At 42.2% G+C, this 12,572-nt stretch overlaps 1 protein-coding gene across 4 annotated transcripts in view; it reads right to left on the bottom strand.

Moving 5' to 3' along the window:
• The window catches only part of qtc (quick-to-court), a 245,883-nt gene that overhangs the window by 1,199 nt on the left and 232,112 nt on the right, over positions 1 to 12,572 (bottom strand). The window contains exon 10 of one of the 4 annotated variants that reach the window (XR_011514353.1): positions 2,529 to 2,614. The exons of 2 other annotated variants lie outside the window; for them this stretch is intronic. The gene's annotated coding sequence lies outside the window, so the exon portion shown is untranslated. Of the gene's footprint in view, positions 1 to 2,528; positions 2,672 to 12,572 lie in introns of all 4 variants that reach the window. One more of the 4 variants, XR_011514352.1, reaches the window with a different exon arrangement.

Consider the following 12,572-nt stretch of genomic DNA (forward strand, 5'->3'; position numbering starts at 1 on the left):
AAGGGTTGTCCTGGTGAGAGTGACTGCTGGGCTGTGAATGACTGTGCTCCACTTGGCCAGAGGTGTCTAAGGGTGTGCCCTTCTTCTAGTAATTGATGTTTTATTAATTACGACTGTGCCAATTAACCTCAATATCTTGCACACACAATACTGCTCAGTTTTTCGGCAATTGACCATGCTTTGGCAAAGATCCCCATTTGTTTATACCCTGGAAGTCACCCCACTAGTAGCCTGAGTGTGGGTTTAGAATGCCTACACATGAACCCCTTCCTTGACATGCTATCATCCCGAATGTTTACCAAAGATGGCCAAATTATTTTTGGAGACTCCAGTTGGCCAATATGTGTTACCTCCTTTGTCAGAATAAACTTGTTCCTGCTGGTGCTGCCCCACGAATTGTGTGCCCCTATCTACCAGGAGTATGACGAACCACTGAGATGAAACCAGCTCGTCCATAGCATTGGTAAAAAATTAAGAGGGCCATCGAAGAGCTCAGCTCATCAGTGGCAGAAAAGGGGGTTAACAGCACTGCTCTCACAAGGAGCCATAGAAGTTGGAAGCAGAGTGGAAGAGGCACTCATTTCCCCTAATTAATGTGCACTAAAATTTCACAATTATCCTAAGCATTCCCCAAGGAAAGGCGACTACTGGCAAGGTCAGGGGCATGCATACTACGGATGTGGTAACAGGTCTGTTTATTGTTTATTGACTTGAACGAATTCGTGCAGAAAGAAACATGAAGCAAAGAAGCCGTTGATATCGTCTGCAGTGCTCATCTGGGATATGTCAACCAGCTTGAAACTGCAAAACATGCGAGGCACTCAATAGCAATGGGCGAGCTCAAATCCTTTCCTTGATGTCTCTTTTCTTTTGTGTTTCGTAATTCAATGCGCTTTCCAGTAGGAAGTGTGCTACAAGCTTGCCCAGTCTTCAACTTTAGCAAAGAGACAAAAATTTGCTTAGTTCCCAATGAAGATTTGCGAGAGTGCCAGCTAGGCCAAAATAGAGCAGCAAATAGTGCTGCTGGTGACTCGCTTGATGCGGCAGTTCAACGCTCGTGTGTGGTGGCCTCTGGAAAAGTGCCGAACCACCAGCAGCAACTGTGCCTGCTCCCACTGCCACCAAGTTGTGCTTACACAGCTCTTTGAACGAGTGCTGGCAAGTTAGGTTCCAGAATGAAACAGCCGAGTACGTGGCTTGCAGTATGTGCTGTGCCATCCGACTCCTAGCGACTGTTGTGATTAACTGCTGCACGTATGTTTTAAATGCCTGCTTTTATGCTTTCAGCTTTGATGAATCTCACTAGTATAACAATTCTGCTTTGCTTGCTGTTCTTTAGCAGCATCTGTTTGCTCACTTGTGTACTGAACCAGTGTTGCGCGAAAGCACAGACACGCAGCACTCAGATGGCTGAGCAATCTTCGAGGACATGAAGACTCGGAAGGATAAATTGTTTGTCAAAAGAACAAACTAATAGGTATGCGAACTTTTTCATGTCTTTCATGGTTATGCAGTGGTGTTGCATTAGCTTCACCTTGTCCTGTGGTAACCCTCCTCCCCGGGCCCCAACAGTGTTGGCTGTGAGGGCGGACAATGGTTACAATGAGGTCTAATGGTTATGACAACGCAATTTCCCCTATCGTTTCAACTGCGTCACAGCGAGGTTGCACAGTAACTGGCCGAATGACTGTCGGGGTCCCAGTGGCGGGTTCGGGACTAATGCCTACTGCCCCAGCTTAACAATGTGCATCCACAGCTTGGCACATGAGTGTACCTGCATAAAGCCAAACTATCCATAGCTGGGAATGAAACCTGTAACCACGTGCTCAGACACACCACAGTGTGACACACCACACCGAGTAAATGTCGAGGACAACTTGCAGAATGTGGCATGCAGTGACGACAACCACTGTTCCACTCAATGGAGAAAAAGATTGCACGAACATTCATATGTTGCACCACAAACTGAAAAAGAGTCCAGACATTAATAAAATACAGAAGACACATATCAAAGAAAGAAAGGCATGATGTGTTTATTATCAGTGGCACTATGGATCAAAATTTTTGATCACTTGGAGGGCAACAACAGTTGTACACGAGTTTAACCACAGATCATTGCTTCATCTAGTGTTCCGAGCTCGATTTAAAACCAGACTTAGCAGTCGAACTGTTAACACTGTGTTTGATTATGTCAACATTATGTACAATCTTTTCATCTCTGCCACAAACCCTAGACATGCTTTTTTTGTCACTCTGAAAGCAGCTGGGTCACTATAAGGAGCTAATTATCACAGTTGTGCTAGTGTAGTCAACTGTTATGGGAACAGCATCGTTAGTATTCATTCTGTCATAGCCTCAACCCTTCTATGTGAAAAGTTAGCTGAGCAGAACAAAAATTGCGCTAGTTGATATTGAGTTAACATGACATATTGCAGCATGGCAGACATGACACAAGAGGAAATGCTTTGTCTGAACGAGGTGATAGCCAATCGTAAACTGTCACTAATATGTTCCTATGGGTGGCTCACCAGTGATCAGTCGGCAGATCGTGGGTACAGGTTAGATTGACGGACACTGAAGTGGCGTTCGGGCCTGCGGTCAACCACCCGTGCATCTACAGCAAGCACCGGTGCCAAGTTTTATCTGTACGCTCGCATGTAGGCAGAGAGCTCTGAAATGCATGTGCGTGAACAGGGAACTTCTGTGTACAACATGATCGGCATGTCTTCTGTTGGGTAATTGGTCTGATCTTTACACATACTTCCATGCTTTCCACACGTGCTGCTTTTGTTGTTCCCTCTGTTCATGTAGTGTGAATTGTTTCAATTGGTCTGGTCTACCTGGCCAACCCCTATACCAATAGATTGCATGCCCGAGGGAACGCTGCGTGTCAAGGCACTGACGATGGCTGGGTCATTCACCGAATATATCAAATAATTGAAAACCCAAATACATATTCGAGAAATCAAATACTAGCTACTCGATTTGCAAATCAAAATATTCAAACGTTTGCTATTCAATTCAAAATTGAATATTTTAGTATTCTCACACCTCTAGTATTTTATTCAGTTTTGGTATCAAAAGCGTGAGCCTCTCATGACGCATCTACTTATATTTCAGACGTAAAACTTTCCACGGAGGCTGCTCTATATTTACACTACCTTAACTAGGGTTTTTATGCGGCCCAAATTTTCATTGCAGTTAGTCTTTACTAGAATGTTAAACCTAGAGGCCTCCACTTCAAACTCTGGCTGCTAATGATGTGTACACCCCAAGAGTAATGCCAGCCTAGATATATATACCAGATCACAGCATACACCAAACGTACACAAGGCGAAAGCTTTTTTGCAGGCCTAAGCCATAACACATGACAGCAGATTCATACCACAAAGCACCACAGCTGCAAATAATTCAAAGTACAATGCACAAAACCTTATAATTCTTTAAAACTGCATTTGTTAATGTTTGCAAATCTGAAGCTAAAATTTGCTTATTCTGAACAGGAAAGAGAGAGAGTATTAAGAGATTAAATCATCAGGAGAACATCACTCGACAGAAGACGGCAGCTGAAGGAGTGAGCTTCGTTTTGCCGACTCATCGCACGCATACCTCAGCACTGATGGCATCAATGCATGACATTGTACACTGCTTCTTTTGTAGATTGCTCCTAATTGAAAATTTTTTTTCGCATATTTCTTTTGGCCAGCTATAAATCGTTTAAACAAGGACATTTAAATCATCCAGGACTGCCTATTATAACAATCTATTCAATATACATCAATCCCACAGCCCTAGAGAAAAGTGGAGACAGTTAAATACTCTCCTAAACCGAAGTAGTCAGCCTCAAGCCATTATGAGCCTGGTTATCGACGGCAAGGAAATAGCTGGCTCATCCCTTGCTAATGCCTTCAACAAACACTTCTGTGAGGCTGGAAACAGTTTAAACCAGGCGTATCTCGTTTTTTGAGCGACACACAAGAGGATTCAATGTTTCTAAATCCAACAGACGAAAGTGAGGTTTATTCGGTTTGCAAAGGTTTAAAGAATACATAGAGTCTCGACTCATGTAATATTCAGTCTATCCGTAAAGTACGTACTACCTTCCATTGTGCCTTGTCTCACGCATATTTACAATACAGCGCTCAGCACAGGACATTTTCCCACGTCAATGCAGGTGGCTAAAACCGTGGTTATTTATAAATAAGGAGATAAAAATGCTCTCGGAAACTACAGGCCAATATCTGTTCTTCCTTTCTTTTCAAAGGGGTTAGAAAGAATAATGTACCAACGGTACTACAACTTCTTATTGAAACACTCTGTAATAACCAACTCCCAATATGGATTCACAAAACACAGACCAACTGAGTATGCTTTGCTAGACCAAAAAGAATACATACTAAATAACTTCGAAGCTTAACTTCTGACCTTAGGCGTCTTTGTCGACTTCAACAAAGCATTTGATACATTGAATAATGAAAGTATGTTTTATACCCGTGTCACACGGGCACATTTGGAAGGCCTTCCAGTCGACGGCCTTCGAAACGCCAGAACTCTATCGACTCAAAGGAGTTGTCGCGCTGCTACACGGCACTTTTGAAAGGCCGTTGAGTGGTTCCGGCGTTTCTCGCCAAATTGTGTGGCGTTGCGTATCTTTATTTTCGTTTTCATGTCGCAAAAAGTTAAACAACATTAAAACCACTTAAAAGCACTATAATTTCTTTTATGTTTGTTTATAGATTAAAACAATTGTTTATACATTGCCTTACATGTATGTTTAGTTTTTAAGTTGTTGAGTAGCGAAACTGCGGCAACGTTTGCGTCGCTACACGTCGCTGTTGTCGAGAGTGTGTGTAGTTCGCGCATATCAAGTGGCAAAAATACTTTATTGAATAATTGATAACACTCATATATAGTATTTTTAGAGCATTTTGGTTTGATTTGTTTTTTCTAACCGTGAGTTGGAGCACACTGTGAACGAGAGGGCATGTTCGCGCCGTTTCCGTTTCCGTTGTTCAAAGGCCATCGAGATTTCGATAGAGTTGTAAGGTGCTCCGTTGACTCGATAGACTATTGACTCGGCGGCCGTCGAAACCGCCCGTGTAGCAGCTCGAACTTGACCTTTGAGTCAACTGACTATCGGTTGGAAGGCCTTCCAAACGCCCGTGTGACACGGGTATAAGAAACTTGACCATTATGGGATACGGGGCATGCCCTCAGGCTCATTAGATCATATTTTAGCACCCGCTGCCAGTACATTGTTTCAAATCACTATTCATCCGAGCTGTTAGCAATAACAAATGGCGTACAACAGGGAAGCCTGTTGGGACCGCTTCTATTCAACGTATACATTAACGACATATGCAATATCAGTCCTTTCGCTAAATACATCATATACGCAGACGATACCAGCATGTTTTTCTCCTCGCCCAACATCAAAAACTAACTGAAACCACAAATACAGTATTAGCTTCACTATCTCACTGGTCTTCATTAAACACATTAAAAATAAACAAAGAAAAAACAAAGGCTATATTATTCCACCCGAAGGGGCTAAAAATAACTAGTGCGACATCCCTGTATTTGGATGATGCTCCCATTGAGTATGTGGAAGCTTTTACTTTGCTTGGTTTTGTATTTACCACTACCATGTCCTGGGACGCCCACATCAGCAAAGTCTGCGCAGCTCTTTCGAGATACATTGGGATAATTTCATGAAACAAACACATTCTGCCTGCCAAGACAAAGCTGAATCTTTATTATGCATTCTTTATTATTATTTCTCATATTGCTTTCTCGTTTGGGGAAGGAATACTGCATCCAACATCCAGAAGCTTGTATATTTGCAGAAAAAATGTACTTCGCATAATTGCTAATGTGCCGTTTGACGCTCCTACACGTCCTATCTACCTGGAATACAAAATAATGCACATAAACAGATTGTTCAACTAAAGGTTTGCGTCCTTCTACAAAAGAATAACAGCTGAAAACGAGAGATTTTTTTTTCTAGCATTGCAGTGCTTACACCACATCAGACTCCGTACGGGACCCCAAAACTTATTACCTGTACCTTGCCCCATTGCAGGTCAGACTATGGCTTTTCTACAGTAAAATATGTGCTTCCTAAATGCCTGAACGCGACATTCTATGACATCTTACACAGTATGTCTGCCACGACTGTCCGGAACGTGTTTGTGGGCTAAGTCCTGCAATGTGTGCAAATGAGTGTGAAACTGTAAATCATATGAAAATTCCTTTTTTCACTATATCACACTATAGAACAAAGCACTATCACTATAGCACAAAGAAGAAAAAAAACTTGCTGATGTGCAATATTCTTGCTTTTTCACGTGTCAACAACTGATATGTGCGAACATTCGTGTACCTATTGTAGTCGCTGGAAAACTGCCTCTTCGTAGGGGTGGCGAGGCTTGTCAAGTAGTCGTAAAGACTGCTTTTTTTCTTGCCGCCCTCAGTTTTTGTGAGAAAACTGGAATAAACTGATCTGATTGATTTGATGATCTGCACAACTTCATTTTTAACACAACGCAATACATTTTGTTGCATTGCTCTGTTTGAAAAATTAACTAATGACCATTTCCTCCAATACCCAGAAATTTTACAGATCCCCTTGCGTTACATGTGCAACCACCCCACGATATGAATTCTAAAAATTAAAGTGGACCTGAACAGAGTATGAAGGTGCTTGAGTAACACACTTCCCATCTTCCACCTTTTGTATGCACTCACCATTTTGGAAGCAACCATCACTTAAGAGGAGACTTCACTTTGGAGCCAATTCCAGTCTCCCTATTCAAATACATGTGAAATGCAATCATTGTATCAATGAGAATAACATTTGTTGCATTTAAAGACAAAGCAGAATTTTACTAACTGTAGAAAGCAGAATTATGATATAGGGCCTCAGTTTTTCTAAAAGCTGTACAAAAATGGTAAGTGTAAAGAAAATTGAAGAACAATCTCAACAAATCCATAACTATGCACAAGAAATTCGGTAGGGATTTAGCGGTAAATGTGAGAGAAATACATTATCATTACCTTGCATGTCTTTGAGGTCCCAGATCGATTTCTATGTGAGACTGGTTTAGACGATCGCCTCTAGAAACTGTGAGACGTGCAGACAGTGCGAAATGTCTTTACGTGATAACTTTTTGTATGGACAAGATTACTCTTGCATGTATTGTGTCTACAGTATGCATTCACGTATTGGACAATGTGTATATAGTATCTCATCGTACTATAACATAATCACCTGCCACCTACCTTTCCCTATATTCACAGTTCCCCTTTCCCCAGTTAGTAGCAGGCTAGAAAAACGCTCTCCAGGCCGACCTCTTTTCCTTTCGCTTCATTCAAATCTACCCCTCCTCCCTGATGCATGTTTCAAACCGCATTCACCACCTTGCAAACTGTTCAGGAGCTTGCTCGACGCGCCTACTGCCTCTTCGAGGAGCGAAGTGCAAATGATGGTGGCCCAGAGCAGACCACTGTGAGTTTCACTATACATGCGCACACATAGCCCTTCTAAGCTCTCCCATCCCCTCTGTACCTCTACCACCTGACCAGCTTCCAACAATTCACGTTTTTCCACTTTGACACTCCTAATGCTAACACATTAAAAACAGATACAGACAACTTCCATTAATTCGACCCTTGCAGGAATGACGAAATTGAGTGAATTATCCGGTAGGTCAAATTAAACAAGATGCAGAAATAACGCGAAAACACACCGCTGATTCATTTGTCAGTATTTGGCCGATTCTAACCTGTCCCCGAAACAAATGGGCGACCACTTTCTATTTATCTAACGTATTAAATTAATGTAGAAATAACGTTAAAGTTTCTAAAAAAAGTTCAAATCTAACATGCACCCAATTTTTCAGCAAAAAAACTGTGTTGGACAATGGCAGCAGGTTTCCCAAAGCCAGCTTCACCACACGATTTTCCAAAGTCAGCTTCGCCGTAGTACATCGGATTATGCGGTAAAGCATGCAAACAACATGAAGGCGGTCTTGGTTTTCTATCCGACTGAACTGCATAGGCAATTTTTGGCCCATTTTTGGTGAACAGAAAAAGAAGGTTGCACGTTAGAATTGGGTAAGTTCCATAATGAGACTTTGTCAGTGACAATTACTGCTTGAAAATATTCCTAGGGCATGCCAAAAGAAGGCATTTTCGACGGCAAATGATGTGTGTTCAATGCATTCACTAAAGGGGTCACCATAGGGGCCAGGCTAATGCGTGCTGACTGTTCAAGTTCCAATTATCTGGTGAAGGCCAATTTTATGATCGAGATATTGAAAGTTGGGCCCATAGAAATGCATGAGTACTCAACACGAGTGCTTTGGTCAGGATCTAATTATCCGAAAGATCTAATTAACCAAACTCGAATTAATGGACATCTACTCTATAACAGTTCTGTAAACTACACCTGTTAGAGCATCTCAAGTGGTCAAATTCAGTGTATCAGCATACAAGAGATCATTACTATGTTTATGAGGGTTTTGCAAAAGTCCTATTCACAAATTATTGTTATACAGTAGACTTCCCGTTATTTTGACTCTGGTTCACTAAATATTTCAGTGAAAGCAGGAGCCAACATTTCAACAAGTGGACTTGTCTTCTTCAAGGCAACATATGCTTTCCTCGCCACAGTATGTATAGGTGGGGTTTTTCTAAAGGGGAGAGGGTGTAAAGTGGGTGGGTGCGGCAAAGAGCGAATGTGTGTCAGTGCGTCGAATTGAGAATAAAGGAGCGCTGTGCACAAGGCCAGTGACTCGGCCGTCTGTCAAGCACGCGTTAACAACCGCATGTTAGCCGGCGTGTTAACGGTGTCTGACACGCCGGCTGGGGGGAAAAAAAGAAAGAAAGGAAAAAAAGAAAGTTAGGAAATCAAACTTAGTGTTGTTGTCTATAGCTTGAAATTTAGCATAGCGAACAGATTCTAGAGCTCCCTCTGAAACGTTTATGCTTATTGGTTGCAATGTCTTGAACTTTTGGATAAGATATGATTCTCTGTATTTTCTTTCTCATTCAGAACAGAAATTTGACTGTAAGATGTAGCGTTTAAGTTCATCAATGTTATGACCTGGCTAGTTGAAATGCTCAGCGACGGCTTTGGGAAGCTTTTTAGCTGTGTCCGCGCAATGTCCGTTTAATCTGACGTTCATTGGGTGTCCCGTTTCCCCAATGTATTGTTTCCTACACAAGGAACATTCAAGCATATAAATCACATCCGAAGTTATACAAGTGAAGCTAGATTTGACTTCGTGTGTATAACTATTTGCGGTGCTTTTAATTTTAAGGTCACTTTGAAGGACCCTGCAGGTTTTGCACCTGGGGCGGCAACATGTTTGTATAATGGGGGAATGCTGTTGGCTGATTTTTATGTGCACTAGCATGTCTTTAACGTCCCTGTTGCGGCGATTATAGAGTTCCTGCTGCGGCGAAGGCAAATAGTAAGTCAAGCTAAAGTGATGATTAGTGCTCAAGAATCTCTAAGGCATCAATATTACCGCGAACAGAGCCTTAATAATTGAGAAATTGAGGTAAATGCAGGACACAATTATAGACTCCCCCCAGGTCATTCAAGTACTTGCCTGATGACAAAGGCACTTCACATTTAAATTCGGTCACTAGTACTCAACCACTCGTTATAGAAACACCATCTTATTGCTTTATAGGTTGAGAGAAAATGCTACCTGTCCAGCTCTATTTCATTTTTAGAAAAAAAAAACTCGTTGAGATTACTCTTGACAATGATGCGGGGGGTCGAAAGTTTTCATTTTTGCTTGACTTTGCGCCGCCCACACTTTTGCGCTTCAGTAATTTCGCTATCGCATAGTGCTGCGCTGGTTTGCTGGCTCGTGAAACTCACACAAACTGCAAGTAGCAGGACAGTTCAAATCCATGTGATGTTGCAGGATGCCTGAGCAGTCCACGTCACTCGACCAAAGGCAGCTGCAGTGGCTAATCCACCACTCTGTCTTGGCTCGGTTTCTCCATGGCCTCATGTTTGCATTTTGTGCACAAAACCATACCACCGTCAGTCAGGTGCCGTTTTGCTCACTGATGGCAGCAAAGGGTGATGATGGCGTATGCAACCTCACCACTCCCTGGTTTGGTGGTGGGGGATCTGAATTGTAATAAAGATATTCAGACCTTTCAGTTGACATTTTCTTGTAAACTAAATTAGTTCTTGGCATGAGACAAGTGTTGAGAGTTTTCTGGAATGGTATTTAAACAGTCCGCGTCAGCTGAGTATTTGCATTTAGTGTCCTTTTAAATGAACGATGCCAAGACAGGGCGAAATGTTTTTCTAGGCAAGTTTGTATCTGCCGCTATTACCGAGCAGCGCATCCTGTCCATGCGTTGATCGAGAAAGCCACGGAGAGCGTCGTGAGTTGGCGCAATGCACCACAAGATGGCTTGAACAAGATGATGATGATCATGTCTACGATTAGCTCCGGAGAAGAGAAAGGCAAAAGAAAGTGAAAAGTGAGAAGAGAAGTGGTGCAGTGACCGCCCTTCTTAAAATTTCTCTCTCTCTCTCTCAGTGAGCACAGCAATGCGCAGTGGACAACCCAGTTTGTGGATGATGGCGCCGACAAGGCATAAAGCTGTGTCGCTTGAGATGAAGCAGCAAATTTTGCAAGACTTGAAGAAGTATGAGCTTGCACAGATGACAATATCGACGATTTTGAAAAGCCGGATCACCGCAATCATGAAGGCTGGAATCAGTGGCCATGCCGATCCACCAAAAAAGGGGTAGGGACAACTTTTCTACTAGACGCAACCGTTCCCGAAAGACAGGCTTCATGTGTGAGGGAGAAAGCCCGGTGATAGTGAAACCAACACAGTGGAAGCCGCTGACATTACCGAGCTCTGGGAGCATGTCGCTACTGACCATGAAACGGGTGTTGCTTCAACGGAGGAGTTTCTGAGTGGAGATAGTGCTGCCTCGTTTTGTGAAGAGATTTCCCTCCGATGAGGCGATCGTTGTTGCGACAGATAGCGGCATTGTGCGACGGAGGCGACAAGAGCAGCAACAGTGATGATGAGACTGACAGTTGCCTGCCTTTGACCAGGAACCCGATGCTCACGCAAAGTGTGGTGTCGTCAATTGAGTCGCTCATGGATTTCATGCGCACTAAAGGATTGCTGCCAGTGTTTGCACAGCTGCTGGATGCCCACCAAGGTTGTAACTTAAAACTGCCGTGAAAGCAAGTGCAGATTTCTGACTATTTCAGCGTACCTAACACTTTACATGCTGTTTAGAGTTATAACTAAACATTTTATTTTTCAGAGCCTACCTTCTAACATCTGTTTTTTAATGCAAGTAGAAAATTTGGGTTCTGAGTTACAAAGCTATGCTCAGCAGCTTTTCTTTTTTACAGCAGTGCAGATATAGCAATAATTGGCTATAACAATCAATTTCTTTTATATCATTATATGTGGACTGCACTACAGAAGTTATTGCTAAATATTTGGGTTATTGTAAGATTTATACTATGTTTTAAGAACTCTAATGAAACTTCTACTTATTTTCCTGCTTTGAACCCATAAAAGTAAGTGCAGATTCAATTTGGGGGTGATTTTGAACTAGGAAAACAGTGCCCAATGCACAAACGGGGTTTTCACTGCCTCACTTAATTGGAGAGGCAGGTCCACTTCAGGCGTCTGGAAAACGCTCTGTAGGTGCAGTTTGCAGTACTGCAATATTTTTTATTGCCAGTTTCCAGAGTTGTAAATGTGATCTTCAATTTTCTTTAACTCTGTGATTTTTGCAACTTTGTAAGTCTTCTGCAAGAACATTGATGGCCAAATAAAGAATCGGCTCCCTACAGTTGGTGCAGATTAACTTTTATTTAGATTCAGAAAACCTCGTTGAATTTAGTGCAGTGGATGACATTTAGATTGGAGTATCTGAGGTAAACCTTCCATGTTACTGATAATTTCCCACAAGATGCAAAGCATCACTTAATTAAAAAGACTGGCAGCTGCCCTTGTCCCGGTAGGCACCAGCACACAAGTCGGCAGACAGAAGGATGCCGCTTTTCAGAAGTGTCACGTTGGTGTTCAAATGGTAACAGGGCTGCACAACCTGTGCAAGGGGTCTCAAAGCTAAGGCTGTCTAAACCATGAAATTTGTGAATGAAATCGAATATATGCATTTAAAAGAAATGGCTTTCGATTATCGAGTCTCATACTGAACATTTTCTTGTTTTTAAATATAAGACAGAATGGGTGTGTGGAGTCCAGTTGAGTAAAAAAAAAAAAAGTTTGTTATTTGATACGCGTGATGTCATTCAAAACTGTATGTCCGGTCTACTGAGCAGCTTGTATATGAGATGAAAGGTGACCATGACAGTAATGGAAGGAGGAAACAGTTCCTACACCAGTTTCATATATTGTTCTATTTGAACAATGAGCCTTGCACATGAGTTTAAAATTATGCAAAAGTGATGAGGTGTGGCAAATAAAACATTGCTTTACCTAAATTGAGGCAAGTGCGCTTCAGGCTCCTTAAAGGCAAAGCATCCTTATGAAAGACT

This window comes from Dermacentor albipictus, chromosome 5 (assembly GCF_038994185.2).
Source record: "Dermacentor albipictus isolate Rhodes 1998 colony chromosome 5, USDA_Dalb.pri_finalv2, whole genome shotgun sequence".
Classification (NCBI taxonomy): domain Eukaryota; kingdom Metazoa; phylum Arthropoda; class Arachnida; order Ixodida; family Ixodidae; genus Dermacentor; species Dermacentor albipictus.